Here is a 23473-nt window from a genome sequence, read left to right as displayed (position 1 = left end):
TTTGCTTTTACCGGCAAATAGGTCCAGGGTTATCTAGGGTTACACCGGCAGGTTTATCTTTTCCAGATCAGCTTAGCACGCTATGGACATGATTTATTATTGATGTAAATGCATTAAGACAACATGTTTAATCGGTTATTGCATCAGATATTATATTGTATGTAAAATGTTTATTGTAATATCTTGTAGAGCCAACCTACTAAAATTGGTCTTAGGTTATGGTATAAATGTAAGATCTTATTTGTAAGATCAAGTGTTGAATGCGAAAAATAATTGAGTGAAGGTATATGCGAGATTAAGAAGAGGTATACACGAAGACATCATTTGAAGGTGAAGCTAGGTTTTTGTATAAGCATATCAGCATTACACCGGTACTGAATCCAACATATGAAGATGCTATTTTGTGCAGTACATTCTTATTGGATTCAACCATCCAACTATAGTCAGTGTGACTCCCATTTTGTGATTGAGCAGTGAGCTCTAGGCTGTTGGCCTTTTTGCATGTGCAGACCCCATTTATGTACACTTACTATCTATAGTAGTATCATCTGATTATGGGTAAGGTTTCCCAACATGATTTTTCCCCTTACAGGGTTTCCACGTACAAATATTGGTGTTATGTGTTGTGGATGACTTTATGTTTATGTTTCATGCATTAATCCTTACCGGTATAGCAATTTACTATTAACACTATCTATCGGCATACTTAACTGGTTTACCAATATTAAGCATCAAGTTGGTTAATTGGTTTTTGGTTTGAATTTATTAGACATCTGATTCACCCCCCCTCTCAGTTGTCTCCGGGACCTAACATTCCTAATTAATGCACCTATGATGTGACCTAGAGACCTACAAGATAGATACATACCACAATCCTATAGTCCTTTAGATTCTCATGTGTCCACACTCACTTTGCACGATGATATTTCATCAAAATCCTACCATCTTGCCTACTCCTCACTACAATGACTCTAGAGGCTTTAAGCTTGAGAACTTGGGAGAGCACAAATGAGAGAAAATGGTATCCCTACCCCTATTTATAGCCAATTGGACCCTTCCATACCTTGTGGTTTCCACAACTCACTCTACCCTTCACTATGCCAACCATTTTCCATGATCTTTTTCTCCTTCCATTCTATTGTTCAAACCTAGCATGTTTCACCTAGTCTATCCATCCTTTTTGAGAGTTTGAAAAAAAATAAAAATTGCAAACCTCTTGAGAGGGAATCCTCCTTCCATCCCTCGAACCACTAGGGCACATTGGGGCATGTCACTAGTATAATTTTTCATACCATCACTATTTCTTTGAAACAACATTGTAAAATACATTATCCCAAAGAGGAGCAACATGCAGACACCTAAAAATGACATAACACATTTCTGTATCATTTCTTGTCATTTCACCTAATCGATATTAAATAAATTATTGTTATTATTTAATTAAACCAATATTATTCCTTTTCTTTAATAATTAAATAATTTTTAACTATTTAATTGTTTTCTCCATTATTTCCCTATAGTGTCCCTCCTAGACTCACATTTTGTTTTATGCATCGATGGACTTATGTAGACTTATGGTTGATGTTTTAATGATTACGTATGACACTACTTCTATCTCAGATGATATTGATGATGTTAGATACTTTCTATGGACATATGATATTTGATGACTTATGTGGATGATTGATACATCTTAGACTATGATGATGATGGATCTATATTTGATGATTTTTATGTGTTCATTATTCATGATGGATCATATTGCTTATGGGATTTTGATGGTATCTTGGTTATGCTAACCCTAGCTCATGATCATATTGGTTGAATTGATGATACAGTGATTGTAATTGTCTTCTAGTGTATTTGTGATTAGAGACAATGTCATACCACTCATTGTGAGAATGATATGATGTTGTGATTCTCTATCACTTGTCTGATCATTATTATGTATATGTGATGTATGTATGTCATATTGTGTGTAATGGTGGATGTAGGATTGCAGGTACCAAACATCGACTCCACCTGGTCTCAAAGGTCTAAGCATGGCTTATCCCAATGGCAAGTTGTTGGAGATGACATGTGTTTCCCTCTCATACTCTAGGCTTAAGTTGTTCACCTTGTTAGTTGTGTTGTGGCACACGTTGTTAGTGGTTAGAGTCTCGTGTCGATGCTCAACTCTATGTTGGATTTCTTGTGATGTCGTGAGTATGTGATTAATATTTGATTATTATAGAATTAATATTATAGTTTGATTATTTATTTATTATTTGGATGACTATTCAATATTTATTTGTATTGGCTTGATTATTGATTATCGAGTTTGATTTATTGATTTATTATTTATTGGTTATTTTTATTTATTGATTGGTGTTATTTATTTATTGGGTTCTAATGTTTATTTTATTTTATTTATTTATTTAAGTCAATTGGTTTGGTGATTTATTGTTTAATTGATTTTATTTAATTGTTATTATTTAATTTATTAATTATTGAGGATTTTATTTATATACTTTCATTTAATTTAATATTGATTTTCTAATGTTTATAATATTATTGTTATTAATATATATTAACCTTTGTTATTACATGTTTGTTGGGTATATTATATAACTTACCTACCGTTTTACGCTATTGGCTGAGTTGAGGGAGGTAAGTAAATAATATTATTAAATATTTCTTTCCTCGGTATTGTGCATGGTAGGTATAATATATAGTTTTATGGAATATTTTGATTGGTTGATGGTTTTTCTATAATTTTAAATTAATTGTTTATTTATTGAGTTTTCTGGGAATGTTGCAGGGTTACCATTCAGAAGAATTTTGTTGGCTTTTGGAGTTTGATTGTGTTGAAGCTTGGATAGTTGAAGATTTTTGGATTGAATTTGAGGACTGCGTGGTTGGATTTGCAAGATTTTGTTTTCTCTTCATCAAGTTTATTTCTTACCTTGGTTGTGATTTCTAGGTTGGAACTTCAATTTCTCTCTGCATTTTAATTCAAAAAGATTGTCTTCTTTCTGTTTGCCAAAAGATTGAATGTGAGGTATTTTTTAGTTTTTAAAGTTTGCATTTTGGTTTGGGAAGATTGAATTATGAATATATGCATGTATGCGTAAAATCTGGGAAATCGAGTATTGTTGGGAATGTTATTTCTGCATGTTATCTTATAAATTTTTGTTTTCATCCTCTTGAGTTCTTTTTGGGCTTTAAAATTCTTTTGTATTGTTTATTTGTCTTCCATTATGATATACTACATCTCCATGAGTTTTTGTGTGAGTTTGATGTGTTTATGTGCAAGCCTGTGTTAAGGAGGTGTGGGGATTTGAGGTTGAAATTCTTTTGTGTAACTTTGGAAATACAATTTGTTGTTGTTTTAACCCTTTTTTTCCTCTCACACATTTTGGGAGCTTTATCTATTTGTTTTGTTATCCTATGTGCGATCTGGGCAAGTTTCATCAACTCGTTTATCTGTTTTCATTGGTTTTTGCTCTCTAGACTTAAAACGCTAATGTTTGGCACCAAAATGCCAAAATAAGACCCCAAAACCCTATAAGATTTCTTTGATGTGCTAAATTATCTCCCAGATGCGTTAAACTAGGTTTTTGATGCATTGTTTTATCCAAAGTTGTCAATTCTCTCAGTTTTGCTTCATTTGGTCATGTGTTTTAGATGTCGGGCTTTTACCAGAGGCTTTTGTGATTGACGTTGATGTTATCAAAGTATTTATTTATTTTATTTTGATCCTTTCATGATTGTATATGGCTCTGGTAGGATGATGTGTACCTTACCATTGAGGTTGTGCATATGTGATGCTTATCTCTAGCGAGGGGACAAATGCTTTATTGTTGAGGGATGGTTATTAGAGCTCCAGTGGGATGATTATGCTTCACTATTGAGGATTTTTTTTGCATTTGGATTATCTTTTGATCTTATGTTATTGCTTTGGTTCATTTTTGTATTATTTTGGTGGATGCTCTTGCTTTGCATATTGGGTATATAATTCATATTATGCTTCAGTTGTATCATTGATGTTGTGACTGTGATTATATCTTTAGAGAGCCTTCATATTGTTGTTGGCATATCATTGTGGTTTATGTTCACCCTAAGGTCTTGGTCCATAATTGGGGAGAGTGGGGTTCCATTTGAGTGACTGTGGTCATGAGGATTAGATAACCAGGTTACCCAAATTCTAGACCACCAAGATATTTCATTGGGTATTTATTTTTTAATCAAGTGATAATATAATTAATTAATCATAAGTGGGTTGGGTAGAATTAAATCACCTTAATAAGATAAGAAATGGATTTGTGGCCTCAACTCATGTCCTTGGGGTGTTTATGTTGATTTGGAATGGTTGAGAAGACCTTGGTGATCCAGGTAAGCGAAACTCCCTTGATATCCTCATAGGTTGAGACAGCTCTACATGAGTATCACAAAATTCAGGACAGGTTCCCATGGTGACTACATGTGATGACATTCTTTCCCTACATGTGTCCATTATCCTTATGTCTTCATTGTTGATTATGCCTCTAGAAGTTTATTGATTTATGATTATCCTTGTGATGTGATTTGATTCATTATTCTTGGATGTACTCTTAAGGGTGTCGTGTTGATTCCCTTAGTTGTTAGGTGTTAGCCTAGGTCTTGAGTGTGAGTTGGAACCCCATGTCATCTCCTAGCATAGGGGGTGGTTCCTATTTGGTTTTGTTGGAGCTCAAAATCATTGGTTTGATGATCCCTAAGAGTATGCCACTTTCTATGATCAAGATCAGCAATTGATTTTGGCCAACTAATGGAATGATCAATTTGATCTTAGTTCCCTTCACTTCTGGAACTGCCAAACCAAAGCGGGTGTACCCTATCACCAACTTCACCTTACATGTGTTACACTCAGCCAATGATATCTAGGAAGATTATATTACAATATTCCTATCTTGGGTCAATCTCAAATGGAATGAAAGTGAGAATGACTTTGTATTTATATCTTCTACTCCCAGTTTACAAAAATGGAACTGAAATGAGATCTTACTTCCTATTTTATTGAAAATTAAAATGGAATTGTGTTCTTTTAATTTTTATGAAATGCAATGTTGGACATGCAATATAGACCAATCTCTTTCTCTTAATTGGGCACAATGTCTTATGGAGCTTCCTTTCTTCCTGTCTCCTTACTAGATAGTTTTAAATAACTATCCACTGCTGATCTTCCTACACTTATTAATCTTATTATGATAGTTACTATATGGTGAATTCAATCAAGCTCACACACAAACTTATCTAGGAATGTATACCTTCTTGTTCATAAAATAAAAATAACAAGATAGTAACAGTATACAAAAAGAACTTTTAATCTAGTCTTTGATCTTCTCAATATCAAAATAGCAAGAGATTCAAAAGGTAACACACTATAATCTGAATACAACATATAAGCAAAAAGATAATTGATTTTTTATTACTTATATCAAAATTGCATAAGAAGAGTAGTAAAATGCTCAATATTTTTGAACTGAGTCTTTTTTTTTTGACGATTTTTATATATCCTCAATTACATTGAAATGATGTTTCTTTAATAAGGACAGATCCAATGTATATAAAACAACATGTCTTTTTGGAACAATATATAATTAGTTATAGATTATAACTAATTGAACAAGTACTTAACGATTTAAAAGGAAAAGATTAACAACCCCTAAATGATCTATGTATCCGTGATCTTTGTATGTAGTTATGTTTGAGACAAAGTGTCTCATAACATATTCCTTTCTATATAATTTTCTTAGGATCATCTTTACATTTTCCAAGATGTGATCTTCATCATTGATTGCCTCCATAGCTCGCAGGTGATTCTATGACAATAAACCTCTCCATTCTTCCAGGGATATAGGTGTGCCATCTTCACCGAGCAATGAAGGAAGAGTATCAACATCCTCTGTGTCTATCTTGTTCAAGTCATCCTACAACTCCTGTTTATATTCTATGTTTGGACCACATCCTTTCGATATTCCTTTGGAATTTTGATGACTCTGGATCCTATTCTTTGTTCATTATCTCTTCTATCCTTCTTGTTAACCTAGTATGTTCTTCCAATACTCTAAAGGTACCCACATAAGTGTTCCAGTAGTCATGTGTATTTTTCATCATCTCATTAAACTTGTGAGTAATCAACCCTACCATCATCTCATAAATGTTCTTTTTTCTTTGCTTTTCTTTCTCTTCCAACTTCTTTTGCAAGTTTTCAACCTGATATCTCCAGTAATTGGTGTCCTGGAGGGCTTCAGTGATTTTTTGCTCACGTTCATATGAGAATCCCTCCCTATTAGGAGTTGATCTCAATTCTTCTTCCAATTGTTGGGTTCATTCCTTGGTTATTTCATACTTCAACTTGTAGGCATTCCTTTCTCTCACAACATGCTTCATCTGTGCTTTCATAAACTCTGCCACATTAACATTAAGTTCAATTGTCTCCATGGGATCCATTTCTCCTACCCTTTGGACCATAAGATGTCCAAACATTTTGTTAGTATCAACTAGTGTAGGCATCTTATTTTTGAGATATAAAGCCCATTGTAATAATATTTTCTTGTCTAGATCAAACCTAGAGCCTTATATTCTATCAGTGTCCTGTGATGGTATCTTCATTTGAGAAGTGTGATTTTTTACAAAGCTATCAAAGAGGAGAGAAGAATTTATGTCCCATCTAGGTACAATGAGTACACCAGATTCTTGTACGAGTTGTCTTGCTTTGACTAGAGTCATTGTGGCCATTTCACTATCAATATCCCTTTCCAACTTTTCAAATAGCAAATTTTCATTATCACAAGTCACATTACCGACCTGCTGCTTGATCAATTTTCCTCGATATTTGTACAAGAATGCTTTAAATTCCTATGAATAAATGAACTCATCATCAGAGATGAACTTTTTACTTGCAAGTAACCCAGTGTCCTTATCATCAAGTTGAGATTCCCTTCCTCCTAACTCCTAATGCAAATCATATTCTTGGTCATCCTTTGTATCACTGAGTATCACAGGGGTAGGTTGAGGGGGCAAATGAGCAAGTGGTGTCACAATTTGTATGCCTCTTCCTATATGCCTCCTTATATCTATTTCTCTTGGTGGGACACCCTTAATTAATTCATTCAAATGAATAATTTTCATATTTGTACGAGTAATGGGATCCTGAAGATTTGAACATACATAAAGCATTAACAAATTGTGGGTTTTTCTCCATTCCTTAGCCCTAATGACCTTATCATAAGCTTCTATATTTTTCAATGGCTTGTGGTTCTTCCAAATTTTAGACCAGATACTCCTCCTCAAGTGGCACATTTTCATAAGGGTGAAGCTTCTGTGATTGCTTAGCAGCATTAACAAATCCTTTAGGATCAAAACTGATCCAAGGCACATCCTAACTTAAACCATAATAGGCTAGCTTATCTTCAATGCAATCATATCCCTTTGTAGAAGAAATAGTATAACTTCCAAGACATAAATACCCAGATAGCAGGGATTGTTTCCCATGTTTCTTTAAATGCAAGCTATTTGATTTTGCCAGTTGTCTCATGATTTCCAAATAAACAATTCTATCTGGTACTATTTTTGGGAGCAATAAAGGAGAACATTTGCATCCATACACTCTAATCTTAGTGTAGTTATTTAGGGAATACCACTCTCCCCAGTTATGGTTGATCAATGACCGCTCATCATTATCATTTGGCCTGAGGAACTTTAGTATTTCTAGACTTAAAGTGTAATTGCGAGGATAACCAAGAAGAAGACATAGAGGTTTGATAAAATGTTCTTCAAATACAAATATGGGACCTTTGACATCTCTGATCCCATATTACTGTCCACATCTAAACTGTTTTTCTAATACCTTCTCTATCATATTCATTCACTATAAGACTCTTATTCCACATACCCATTATCTGACCAACATACAACATCATATACATTAAAATAGGGTAATGTCTGAAGTGGATCTCACTAGGGTCATTCTTGACTATTTCAAAGTCATGGTTGATTTGGTCCACAACTAAGGTCACATAGTTAAAAGGTCGAACATCATGTGTCTGCACATCAGTGGTCAATATCATAGGTGCTACTTCCATTATAACACTTGCCTCAATTCCCATAATTTGGCATACTGAATAATAAGTTTATTTGAAATATTCCTGAAACAAATCAACATCATAAGGAGTTTCTTCATTCATTTCATATATTCTAAGATTATCTTCATCCTTGGGCCTATGCATAGGCAACCTCCACCATTTATAGATCTCTTTGATTCTGGCAAACTCATTGGCTAAGAGGGTCTGATCAATATTCTCATCAAGGGTTATATCTAGGTCAAAAACTCTCGACATGTAATCCTTAGTTAGTGGCAGGAGTCATTGTCTGGTAGAATCATAAATTGTTTTCCTTTTGGGCTTGTAATGATTTACCAATAATATCATTAAATCCACACTCACAAAAACATTAGGTACAACCATTTTTCCTATGTTAAATGCCCATGGGTTGCATATTGACTCAGGCTTATTCCTTTTTATGTAATGGTACAGAAATAACTCATACCCTCTCATATACATCCAGACATCGCCTAAGTCTTCAAGCTTTTCTCCTAGCATTTTCACTTGGGAAGATCTAGATTTTGGGCCTAAATCGGGGAATTGATCCATCAAATCCTGGTTAAGGTGTCTCCCTTCTTTTTTCTATTTCTATGGATTTTTTTTCTTTTCTTTTTAACCCTAGGTTTTTTCAAGGTACCTTCCATCTTGCAAAATCAATGAAGCAATCAAAGGAAATCTCTATTATGGAATGAGTACTTACTTGTAATTTGGGAGTAGATTCTAACCTGTTGCTTACTTTTCTCTGATTACTCTCGCGTACACTGCCTGAATGTCTTAGTGATCTGATTTTACCCAAATCACTTCTTAAAGTCGTATGAAATTTTGTGTGAGATATAGATACAAGATGGTAATGGGATCTTTAAATTCAAATTCATGTGATATTGACGTTGTAGACACCTAAAAATGTCCTATCTAATTAAGTAAATATTTTTATTTATTTAATTATTTTAGCCTAATTCTTATATTAATTGAATAAATATTTATTTATTTAATTAATTCATTTATCTTCTTCTAGACTTTTTCCTCATTTAAATAAATACATTTATCTATTTAAATTGTCCTTTTTCTTATTTAAATAAATACTTTTATTTATTTAATTGATCCCACCTCTTCTATTAATCAAATAAATCTATATTTATTTAATTAATTAATTAGCCTTTTCTACTTATGATACATGGCATTCATCTCTTAATTCCTACACTACCTACCCTTTTATTATTTGGACACAAGAAAACCCCGTGTCAAATTTGAGGGCAATACACAAGAGAAAACTCATGATATGCCTTATGACCCTATATCAAGTGGTCCCTACATGAATTGTCATTATAGACCTCCTCCATATGAGCATGTTTACGATCAATACCATCCATATATGCAATATCCTCCTCCTCCACCCAGTGGCTCAGGCATGGGATATGGTTCAAGAAGTCAGTCTCCACCCAAAAACAATTTAGAACAATAGATAAAGGACTTACAAAAGAAGATGGAGGACATCAATACACCAAAACCAACGTACACAATGAGAGATATATGTCCCTAACCATTTGATTAAATCATTCCAATGCCTCCATTTCCTACACATTTCGTAACACCAAAGTTTGATAAATACAGAGGCAAAGGGAACCCTAAGGCACATATAAGATAGTTTTTCATAGCTTGCATTGAGGTAGCAGCAGAAGAAACATACTTGATGAGATTGTTTCCACAAAGCTTAGGTGAACAAGCTATGGAATGGTTCTCCCAACTTCCACCTGGAATTAAGTCATGGGGTGATCTAGTAGAAGCTTTCATACAACATTTCTCGTATAACATAGAGATAGATATATCAGTTACCACTTTGTGCAACACCAAATAGAAAAATGGGGAGTCATTTTCATCATTCTTACAAAGATGGAGGAATTTAGGTAGCAGATGCTCTTGTGAAATTCCACAAAAACAAATGGTAGAGATGTTTACATAGAATATCAACAGATAAATTAGTTATGAGTTGAGGAAAGCTTTTTTGTCCACTTTCAAGGACATCATTGATAAAGGCTTAGCAACAAAGGTCTTAATTAAGCAAGGTATCATCAAGATATTCAAAGAAAACAAAGAAGATTTTAAAGGAAAGGACAAGCCACATTTTTGGAACAAGAACAAGAACACATTAAATAATGGCATTGTTGATGCTAACACAGTGAGACCAAAAATCATTCTTTCAGGATCAAGTTCATCTATAAGCAACCAAGTAAATACTTAAGCAACTTCAAAACCATGAAGGAAATACACCCCATTGGGAGAACCACTTGAGTTAGCTTTTAGGAAGCTAGTGGAAAACAAGATAATAACAATTCCAAACAATCCTCCATATGAGCTAAAAGTCAAACCAAATTGGTGGAATGACGATGAGTATTGTGAATATCACAAGAGAAAGGGACATAAAATAGGAAATTGCCATCACTTGAAGAACATTATACATGATCTTATTGATAGAGGCGACATTGAGATTGAGGGACATACATCTAATCAAGAACATGAGATGTTTAAGGGCCCTAAACATGACAAGGGAAAAGCCAAAGCCACAAATGAGTAAGCTAACTATACCAAAGTGTCATATGATTATGATTCAACTGTTAACCACATCTCAATGGACAATCATGTTTCTACTATTATCATTAAGGATAAAATGCTTGAAAGTTCTACTCAAGGAGCCAAAGTTGTCTTAAAAGGCATTGGACCTTCTTCTGAATCTACCTCTGAATGTAATGTCACAAATCGTTGAGGTAAGGTCACCTTGCAAGGTACTCTAGCTAAAACCATTGTTTCCTCATCGTCCAAACCTTAGTACAACCTAGTAGAATAGTTAGGGAAGACACCCGCGCTTATCTCAATCCTAGAATTATTTTATATCTCTCCTTCGCATAAAGCCATACTTGACAAAGTCCTAAGAGAAAATTTTGTACACATTGATCTGAACGTGGACTAGTTTCAAGCCATGGTGGGATACCTTTCCATTCCACATTCCCTTACATTCACTGAAGTGAGGACGCCTCCATAAGCCAACCGTATAATGCACCTTTACACATTGAATCCTTCCTACACAAACATCAAATAAAATGAGGCTTGATAGATGGAGGAGTAGGTCTAAACATATGTACATTGAATACTATTAAGTAATTGGGATATTTTGAAAAGGTTGTGAATCCTACACATGCAATCACCATTAAGGCATATGATGACAAAGAGCACTCATCCAAGGGCACAATCACTTTACCTCTCAGAGTTGGGCCAGTCACGAAGGATGTGGTTTGTCAAGTCCTTGATATAGATCTCACATACAACATATTCTTGGGACACCCATGGATTCATGAAATGAGAGTTGTTCCCTCAAGATATCATCGATGTATCAAGTTTCCACACAATGGAGTTGAAGTGACCATCAAAAGTGATCTGAATCCATTCATATATTGCAACAATCTATGACCTAGATCAAAAATAACAATCCCAGTCAATTGAGAGGTTGTTCCTTCATCAACATATGTTGATCTAGAATCCTTGAAAGCTTCTATATCAAAGCAAATAGAGATCAAAGAAAAGTTCAAGGTTAAAGACATGGGATGTGGTGAGTATATCTTTCATGTTGTGCAACTCCCACTATCTCTTAAGGTATTCAGTTGACAGGAACAATCTATAAATAATTTGCAAGGAATTGGGTGTGAACCACCTAGTGTTGTGGCTACTAAGTTTGAATGTAAATCTCCTCTAGTGGTGTAATAAACTCTTGATATCAATAGTCCTAAGAGTGGTTCCAACAAAGAATCTATTGACCATATCGCCAGCCCTCTTGAGAACTCACATAGCTTTACCATTTCCACTCCTCTTCTAGACTTGGATCAACAAGAATCAGAAAAGCCTTTACTAATTGGGGATCAAAAATCAAGCTTTGAAAAGAAAAATCTAAAAGTCAAAAATAAAGAGAAGTCCTTTAGTCCAAATCAAAATCAAAATCTATTGCACTCTGAAAAAATCAAGGTCAAGGATAAAAATCCTATGAAAGAAAATGAGAAAGATATGATCTCCCCTAATATCAAAATAATTGGCGGCAAAAGTTTTACAATTTTAAGTCAAAAAGCATACTTGTTGATCCTAAGTCTCCATCATGTCATGATACTTTCACTTCTTCTCACAATCATAAGCCTTCATCACTCATCCACTTGTTCCGCACATCCATCCCCTTTTGGTGATACATCATGGACCTTTAATGGAGCTTCTTCGAGGGACATTGTTATCAGGGATGCCCAAACTTCTTTAGGTGACACGCATACGAGCCTGTGTCATCCACACTCTAGTAATTCTATCTCAGTCCCTTTATCAAGGAAGAAAATCACTCGAGCTACACATCATTCATTCAAGGAATGATGCAACTAAAATCATAAATTTAAGCCTCGCACATTTGAGGTGGGCGACTTAATTCTCAGGGAAAATCCTAAAAATTAGCAAGACAGAGAGAAGAAGGGCAAGTTCGAACCAAATTGGTTGGGTCCTTATGTCATCACAATAGTTTATGGGTCAGGTGCATATCAGCTCTCAACACTAGATGGAGAACCTTTGGAAGATCTGATCAACAGCATGCACCTTCGCAGGTCTTACACATATCTCTTCAGCATATCCTAATTCAAAAATACAAAAAACAAAATCAAAAAATTCAAAAATACAAAAAAAATTCAAAAATCGAAAAAAAAATAAAGAGAAATAAATTAGTCCAACAGTGAAAACCACTTCGATGGCACCCTGGACAAGTACTATGGTGAAAACCGGGTTACTAGTGCCATGTATAGAGACATTGCTCCTCCCTCCTTCAGGATTCAATATCGTCCTTCACTTTGCACACACTCACAGCCTATCCATCCATAATAAACTTGTCCAATCCCTTCATGGCTTGTTATTGATCTACCTGATTGGTTAGCCATTCATAATAATCACTCCTTTCCACCCCTTTCCATCCATAATAAATGAGCTCATATCTGTGGCTAAGGAAAATCCTATGTCTAGTGATGGGTGTGGAACTAAGAGCATCACACATTCTGAGGAGTACAGTTTCTTCTAGTTTTCTCCAGTCTAAGTTTTCTCTAGTCTATCCATGCACAATCCATAATAAAGCAACACTTGCATCATAGATCTGTAATAAAGTTTCATCTTCTCTGCAATAAAGTATCAGTTTCATGGATTCAGTCAGTTTCAGATGAGACATAGCAGCAATGGGCTTCAATAAATCAAATCTTTCAATAGACTCATACAACATTATTGTTCAGTGCTATCTATCCTTTTGTGAATGAAAACATTGTGACCACAATCAAATAGACTTATACAAGTGACAAGAGACACTAAACTTGAAGACTACAGTGGATTTTGGTGTCAAGTCTTGGTTTTATTTTGGTTTTATCTTTTTGGTGACATGCCTTTTAGCTTTTTCGGGATGTCTCTGACTAGAAATTTTATCTCTAGGATGTCTTTGACTAGAAAGGCGAGGATGGGATATGTTCTCCTTTTGTTTTTTTGTCTATGGATTGTCTCTTAGTAATGCTATGACTTTTCCAAGGATATGAGGACATTGTGAGTCTAGTATGAATTCGGGCATTCCTTGTTTGCAACTGTCTGATCTCCATGAAAATGGGTACAATGACTTTCTAGATCGAACCTATATCTAGATTGTCATAGCCTATTTGCATTAATAAATCTCAATGATGATAATAGCACAAGAAGCTCTTTGACTTCCATATCTTCTATCTTCCATCCCCCTTTCTTGATTGACCTCCATCATCCTTCTTGAGTCTGTGTAGCCCGCTATCACATGACTAAGTATAATGACATGCCAAAAATATTTGCATTTCATGTAGTCTACACCTGCATTACCACATAATAGAATTTCATACATACATATAGATATCAAAATTGCACCATACCTTGCACACAACACATGTTAGCACATTTTACATTCTCATCATGTAAATAGTTATTTGCATTATCATATTCATCTGCATTTCATACATTCACATATACATAACATATAAAAACATAAAATAACAAAAATATATTGCATTTCATCATTGTACATATTTGAATCCATAGCGTAAGCATCATATAGAACCATGCATTACATAGAAGCAACATCACATAGGTACACATGCATATAGTTGCCACAAGGATGAATCATCTCATATATATATATATCAAAATCATAAGTGTCATGATACAATGATGTCAAAATACATATGGCTACAAAATCACCCAAAGGTGTCTACATCATCATACAAAATGGTACAAACTGATACATAGGGAGTCCTCTAAGGCTATGATGAACTCCCTCCCTTAGAGCCAGCCACCTCAATGGAGTCTAAGCCTTGGAAGTCCCCACCCTAGGATCATCTCTCCTACCCCCTCTATTTGGTGGTGGTGGAGGACTCATGACCCCACCACTAGATGCCTGTCTCCAGTCTCTCCCTCTAGTGGTCGTCGCAGTCCGTGATGATCTCCAAAAGCTCCTAGTCCGCTGATCTAGTGGCACAACTCCATAATATAGGTCTCTCCAATAGGCTATCTCCTCCCCTGCCCATAGAACATAGGTGTATCTGGACCTAGTGTCCTCTGTTTCCTATATGCCTGCCCTTAGTGCTATCTCAGCCTCTGTGTAGCATTGAATAGCCTGATCTCTCTCTCGCTCAGTGTTCCTCAACTATCTCCTAAGCCTAGCCCCATCCCTCCCTAGGTCCTGAATCTCATCTGCCTATCCCTTGTAGATATCTCTCAAGGATAGTAGCTCATCCTCCCCCTCTCCTCCCTCCTCCCCCTATCCCCATGGATTCTCCTATGGCTCTCCTTGTCCCTATCCCTATCCATGTCCCTATCCCTGTCTGGGAACCTATGTTGTTGGCACCTGTAAAGGAAATCCACCTCTACCCTTGACTACATGAGTCGGTCTCTCCTCTCCTCTATCTCTCCTCTGAGCTACTCTCCTCTCTACTACTGCACCTCACCTCTTCTATCGGCCTCTGCCTCCACCATCCCCACTATCATCTCCACCATCTCCACCATCACCCTCTATCGATTCCCCTGAATCCGTCAACCATGGAAATGGATGCTCTGCCCAATATGCACTATACTCAACATCTATCCCTGCATCCTCCACATTTTCCCAAATATCCCAAGGAATGGGAACCATCTCCAGCATGTGTCACTGCCTGATCATAAGAAAGAAATAGACCTAAATGTGCCTAATCTCTCACTATTTGTGTATATATCATTGAGCCACGTGGCATCCATTGTATCCTACCAAACTGCCTGCACACTCTGTCAATCAGCTGCCGCTTAATAACATATGGTATGCACCCAATTAGATACCTACCCCTGAACACATATAGTAGCTCCACTGCATCATCCTCCCACTCCTCACAATCTCGGTAAGGCCTCCATATCACACTGTCTACCTCATCGATCACTCAGCACCAATACTCTAGCCTCCCAATCCATGGCTAGGAAGTAATCATATCATACAGATGCATATAATTGCACCCATTTACTTTGCCTCTAAAGTGTATCAGTCGTGTAACTGGAAGATTCTCATATGCCCATACCTGCAATAATGTCACTCCACACCCCAATCTCATTGATCCATGATACACAAACTGGTAAAACTCATAATACAAGTGTGCCAACACACATTTACCCCCATGCAAAATTGGTGTGCTCAGTCACCAATGTCTCCAGAGTCCTCCCCCATCCCACAGCCAACCCTCGTATCACCCTGTCTGGATAAAGGAACCCACTGATCACTCCTACTAGCACTGCTAGTAGAGATAATTTTGTAGCTATCATGGTGTCCCAAGCCACATGTCCTACCCTCATCTCCAGTCCTGGATCTTGAAACACTCATCTCAATGCCTCTCGATCTCCCTCTTGATCGTAAGGAACCAACTCCCCCTCAATTGGTATCTGCAGTATCCTTTAAACATCCTCTAAGTTGACTATCATCTCACCCATCAGTAAATAAAATGTGCATGTCTTGGAATGCCATCTCTCAGCTAATGTAGTTAGCAATCCCATGTTTGCCCGAAACTCAGACATATACATAATGTATCGCAAGCCCATGGCCTCAACTGCTGCCCTATCCTAAAATGTCAGCTCTACTCATAATCCCCGAGTCAAAGCGTATCTCTCTTGCAGTCAAACAAATCAATTGTGTCAATCCTAGTAGTACTCCCTATTCATCACAAAGTGCTTTTCTTTTATCCTAGTGCTTATATCTATCATATGGCACTCAATCCTAGTAGTACTCCCTATTCATCACAAAGTGCTTCTTTTTATCCTAGTGCTTATATTTATCATATGGAACTCTATCCTAGTAGTACTCCTTGTTCATCACAAAGTGCTTCTTTTATCTTATCTTTTAGGGCACCTACTTGAGTGTATCCTCTTGAGTAGCTTATCCAATTGGCAACGTATGTTCTATCATAGAATTGCCAATTTCTTTGGTACTCCATGTTCATCACAAAGTTCCTCGCTCTATCCTAAACTAGGGCCTCTGCTTGAGTGTATCCTCTTGAGTAGTTTCTTGATTAGCAACATATGTTCTATCACATAATTGTCAATCCTATCCCTATTTGTTATCCTAGTCTTCCCTAGAGGACCTGTTTGAGTGTATCCTCTCAGCAGCTTATCCAATCGACAACGTATGTTTATCATAGAGCTATCGATTCAACCTTGAAGACATAAATGCGCATTCATGACACAAATATGCCTGCATACTTCACAGACATATTTGCATTTCACAAACGTGCCTGAAACACACAAACATGCCTCTGTATTGCATAGACGTGTTTGCTCTGCATAGATGCACCTGCATTTCACAAACACACTCGCATTTGACATAGACACTTTTTGAACCATAGATGTGGTTTCACTCGATGCAGATGCACCTAACCTACCCAGACGCATCTGGCACCAATGCAGATGCACCTTCCCTTTTTTTTGACCTGCTTGACACTTTCTTCGACATACCTAATATGCATTTATTGACCTATCTAACATGCATTTATGACAACAATTAATGCAACAAGGTACAAGGAGGTTTTGTGGTACTCATTGGCTCTCCTGCATCTATTGACCTCTGATATCAGTGAACGTGATTGAATCTGTGCGCTAATGCCATCGCTACTAACTACTCTCTACTCTCTCTGCACTCGGATCTCTTAGGTGTGTGGATGACAATGAGGATGTTTTCCCTCGTAGTCTATGTTATATACTACCCTAGCCCTAGTCTCCCATGTCAATCTTCTTTATCCCATGACTCTGTCACTCTATCCTATCTTGTTAGTCCTTTCTAGCCTTTCTTTCTTATCAAGAGATTGTTTGTGATCTTTTCAGACATTTTTATCCAATCTCACGAGGGGGCATATCATTCCCGTCTTGGGGCAACTTTGTATCACTTCATCTTATCTTCTTTGAAACAACATGACAAGCTGCATTGTCTCAAAGAGGGGCAAAATGTAGACACCTAAAATTGTCCTATCTAATTAAATAAATATTTTTATTTATTTAATTATTTTAGCCTAATTCTTCTATTAATTGAATAAATCTTTATTTATTTAATTAATTCATTTATCTTATTCTAGCCTTTTTCCTCATTTAAATAAATACATTTATTTATTTAAATTGTCCTTTTTCTTATTTAAATAAATTCTTTTATTTAATTAATTCATTAGCCTTTTCTACTTAGGACACATGTCATTCATCTCTTAATTCCTACACTACCTACCCTCTTATTATTTTCTTATTTCTTCTACCTACCCTTTAATCCTAGCTGACCATCTATCTTTTACACCTCTTAATCTTATCCCTCCATTTCTTACAGTGTCTTCTATATAAGGAGATGCTTCTTTCATTATCAACCCTCAACTACGCATTCAAACTTTCATATAGAATCAAGCCTACTTGCAACCACATTTTTGTTCTTTGTTGAGCTCTTGTGCACACATAAAATCTGAGAGCAAATATATCAAGCAAGATTAATGAAGTTTCAAACCTTAGTGGACATGTGATGGTATAATCTTTTTGATTTTGTTGATTTGCATTGTCTTAGGTAATGTTCATATGTTATGGTGGATCTTTGTTGTTGTTAGGCTAGGGTTTTTGTGGTTGAATCTATTTGTCTTTCAATATTGTCATTTCCATTATTCACTTTTCACCATACATAGACGTTAGTTGGTGTGCACTAATGTCAGAAAAATTTACCCCTTTCTTTGTCGCTGCCTAGGTTTTTCAGTGTAGCTCCCTGGTTTGATATAACCTTCAATCTCTTTTTCATTTTTTGCCACTATACCGAAGCATAAATTCTTATTGGCATAATGGATTTCAACTTCCCCAATAAAACTAAATTTTTGGTGTAAGAAAGACTTTCAGTGTAATGGTTTATGCTTTTCTCGACTCATGTGATTATATCAAAATGGGATAATTTTTGTAACAATCACAACAAGTTATATCGACAAACCTTTTGGCTCCCCTTCGTGTTCCCACCAAGTTTCTCATTGTAAGAACATATTTCAGTATAACATTCCCAACTTTTGTAGAGCCCTCTTGTTATGCTGAAAGCTTAATGTAATAACCCACTATACTTAACCCAAAATTTCAACTAATTTTTTTTGCTATATGAATATTGATTTCTTATTCTCACTTATTCTTAGTTGTGTTTGATTCAATCGCATACTCAGGTACATCTATCCAAATGGGATAGGCATCCATCCAATTGAGATGAGCATCTAACCATATGGGTTAGGCATCTATCCATACTGGACTAGGCATATAGCCATATGGGCTAGGCATCTATCCATACGGGACAGGAGGTTTCATCTATCCAATCTAGGATAGGCATCTACCCAAATGGAGTAGGCATATATTCATAAGAATAGGAAATGCAATGACTAGAGACTTTAGACTCATCGGGACCATCTGGGTTTTGAGTCACTATCTAAAGACTAAACTACCCTACTAGGAGTGCACCAAGGTTGTCATCTTTAGGAGTATAAAAATAATTACATAAACAACCTTGAGTTTCACCTTGGAATTCGGCCTAAAGCCTTGGGAAGTAAAGCGAATCCATACAGGAGTCTTTCTAAGTATGCATTGAATTAATCTTAACTTCCAATTAGCATCATTTGTACCCTTTGATTCAGGGGCTTAAGGATCTTCAAGAACCTTGATCAACTCACCCTTAACCAAATCCTAATCCCCATCCCTGAACGCTTGAGTACAAGGGACAACTATGTCTCTAGACTGCCTAAATATCCGTTTTGGCATGGGGACAAGGCATAAAGTATGTAGTTTTGGTTTCTAACTATGGTTTAATGTAAACTGTTTGGTGGGTAGGCAACCCTTTCTAGGGTCAATGTCCTAGACAGTTTCTCTATGGTTGTTACCCATGATGGTCGCTCTATACCAAAAAGGCTCAAGGTTGCCTCATGCTTGTGGCCTAAAACAACTAGGTCCTATTTTCTATTAAATACGTCACCCTTAACCCATTATCATCTGCCAAAATCCATCAAGATAAATAAATTCCAAATCGTCACACACAACCAACCCTAATGGGTTTTTCTAAGGTTTAACTGAGCAGATGTAAATTCATTTAAAATTTATCTTTTTAGATTATCGATCCAAGGGGGATTACCCACCCCTTGGATTTTAACTTCCAAATGACCCTTATTTCTCCCTAGCGATTTATAGGGATGATGCCACATACATCGTTGTTGCAGCTTTATTAGGCATTAAGTGTAGTAGTTCAACACGATGACATTACCCATAAGCGTGACCAAGAGGCACCATAGATACCGAATGCAGCTAAGGTTTTTGGTTTCAACTCCTCTTGTTTAGTTGTCTATCTAAGGATTTAACTTTGTATTCATGAAACTTAAGAAAAGAAATATATTAATACAACTATTATATGTTTCAAATTAAAATCTAAGGTGTAAATTTTATGTAAATGAAAGGAACATAACAAATCAACTACTTTCGAATAGTATTTTCTTTGAAGGAAAAATTATGATAATAATTAAAACTTTGAAACTTGCAACATATAATTGTTTTGGAATAAACCATTATACTTTAAGTATGAATCCTAATACTTGAAAGGTATTGATTTTCTTGAAACAAAATTAAATGATTGAATAGAAAGACTTTGGAAATGAATTTAACACCTACTTGTTTGAAGGGAAAAACTATTTAATAATAAGCTCAACTAATTCTTACATATGAAGTAACATAAATTTCATCTACAAATGATAACATTACTTTAAATGTGAATCCTAATACTTGAAAGGTACTAAATTGATTGAAATAAAATAAAATTATCAAAATAATAATACCTTGAAAATGAATTTAATACTTGTTTGAAGGGGAAAAACTATTAACAATTAGCTTCAAAATGACCACATTATTTTTAAATACTAATTGTTTGAAAAAGAAGAAAAGAATCCAAACACTTCCTAGTCAGCCAATGTAAATAATAATAAGGCTCCTAATAAATAATTTTCAATAAATCTATTTCTAGTTGCTCTTAGACTAATGTCAAATCCTTTGCAAAATATAAACTAACTATTACTTTCAATGAAAGAAAATAAAATATTAGAACTTGAAAGTAAAACCCATAGTACTATTAGCTTCAAAAAAGAAAATGAGTCCAAATGTATGAAAGGTACTAATCGCACCAAGAATGAATCTTTAGTAGTAAATATAATACTTGTAAGATACTAAGTATTTGAAGGAAATAATAAAAGTTGGAGTACTAATTCTTTGAAATAAAATACTTTTAGTAGTAAAACTTGAAATGAATCTAATTGCTTTCAAAAACACTACTTATTTGAGATAAGATTTTAAAAGAGAAATCAATTATTAATGAGTTACTACCCTTGTGAATTATTACTAAATGCTTGAAGGTTTATTTAAATTTAACATTTTGTTTAAAAGAATCAACCTTTTGGGATTAGTCCAACTAAGCTTGAATTACTCAAAAGAGTTGGTTAATTCCAAAAACAACTTATTTCCTTAGATTAAATGCTTTAGACTAAATAGAATTAATTTTGGAAGCTAAGCTCAATTATGCTTGGATGTAGTCTAATTTCTTATATATATATTTTTTTTTAAAGCATACTTATCAAATAAAATAACTTATAATAAAAAAATTTTAAGGAAGATTTAAGCATTTGTTTACTCATCATAGGGATGAATTAATCATAAGAAGAGTCTAATATGTTAATATCATAAGTTCTATTATATCATTTATTTGATTAATTATTTATTAAATAATATGTCTAAAATTATTTACTTGGAGTATTACATCTATTCCCAGTAATTACTTATTAATATAATTCATCCAATAAAATTCATCTTCCATATTCAAGGCTTTCAAATGGAATTAAAATCAATACTTCATCTTAAACCTCTTGTATTCATAAATTATATTTATTTATTTTCAAAGGTAGTCCTTAAAAATTTATAAAATTAATTGTATTATTTAAATATATACATAATTGTTTCTTAATTAAATATATACATAATTATGCTAATATCATTGGGTGCAAAGTGGAAATGCTCCCCTCCACTTATTTGGGTCTCCCATTGGGATTAGTTCCCCCAAATTCCTTCTGGAATATGTTAATTGATAAATTCAACAAAAAATTAGCTGGCTGGAAAGGATCCATGTTATCTCAAGCCGGAAAGTTGCAGCTCCTTCAAGCTACTCTCCAGAATCTCCCTGTCTATGCTCTTAGTCTATTTGGCATTTCGGCTGAATTTGTTGAAGCCTTAGAGAGGATTCAGAAAAGATTTATTTGGTCAGGGGTTGAAGAAAAAAAAAAGAATATCTTTGGTTGCCTAGGACAAAGTGTGTAAGCCAAAGAGCAAAGGAGGTCTTGGTATTAAAGCTCTCAAAACTTTTAATATATCTCTTCTTGCTAAACAAATAGGGAGGGCTTATCACATTAAGAAAGATTGGAACTGGATTTGGTTTGATAAATATATTCATGGTCAACCTCTCCAGTCTCTCCTCTACTCTGAAGACATCCCTGTTGGGTCTTTCATTTGGAATAGTATTATCAAATCCACTAAAGTAGCCAAAGCTGGAGCTGGATGGGTCCTTGGAAAAGGTGACAAAATTAGGATATGGGAGGATCCTTGGATGAAAGATGAACCTCTCTTTAATCAAAACTGCAATCAATTCATTGATGAATGTAAAAGGAGGTTTGGGTCTATGGTGTGTAACTACTAGAAGGAGAATAAATGGGTTAGGTTTGATGCTATTTATATTGGGTTTTCGGTGCTTCAGCAGGAGCTGTTGTCCTTTTCTATTAACAAATATTTTGATGATGTGTTCCTCTAGAAGAGTAATCCTAGGGGAAACTTCACGGTTTCCTCTGCCTATAAAAACACATTTACCCAGATCAGTAACCCAATATGGGGTAAAGTTTGGAATAGAATTCTTATCCCTAAAGTCAACATGTTCTTTTGGATTGCTACTCACAATAGGATTCTTACTATTGATAAATTGGCCCGAAGAGGTTTTATGTTCCCCAACAGGTGTGAGCTATGTCAGAAAGAGGAAGAATCAGTTGATCATCTGTTCATCCATTTCTCCTTCACTTGGGAAATCTGGAGTAAGTTTTGGGTGAATTGGAAAGTTGATTGGGTTATGCACAACAGTCTCAAGGAAACTATTTGGCAATGGACCTTTCCCACCAAATTTCCTCTTATCAAGAACCTTTGGTCCTTAATCCTTCCCATGACTTGCTAGGGCATCTGGAAAGAGAGAAATAACACAATATTTATGGAAGCTAAGTGCACTTCTCAGGTGGTCTTTGAAAAATTTTGTAGGGCTATAAAAGAAAACATAAATATTCCTCACAGGAACAACAAACAATGGTTTTTTGTTGATATGAATGATATTGAAAAAGGTATCCTTACTGAATGGAATTTAATCGACAAAGTTTGCAGATCTGACAATAAGACAAGGAGAGAAAGTATTGTTTGGAGATTTCCTGATCATGATTGGGTCAATGTGAATTTTGATGGAGCTGCTAAAGGCAACCCTACGAAGTCCAGTGGGGGAGGAGTCATCAAAAATGTTCAAGGTGTCTGCATTGTTGCTATTGCTTCTTCTTTTGGAGTCCAAAATAATCATGTGGCTGAAGCTCAGGCTATGCTGAAAAGCCTCCAACTTGCTCAGGGATTCAAATTTTTAAAAAATTGGTTGGAAGGGGACTCCCTCAATATAATTCAGGCTCTTAAAGGTACTAGTTCTTCCTCTTGGAATATTACTAATATTATTG

This window comes from Cryptomeria japonica, chromosome 6 (genome assembly GCF_030272615.1).
Source record: "Cryptomeria japonica chromosome 6, Sugi_1.0, whole genome shotgun sequence".
Taxonomy (NCBI): domain Eukaryota; kingdom Viridiplantae; phylum Streptophyta; class Pinopsida; order Cupressales; family Cupressaceae; genus Cryptomeria; species Cryptomeria japonica.
Note: the sequence above shows the minus strand (reverse complement) of the source record.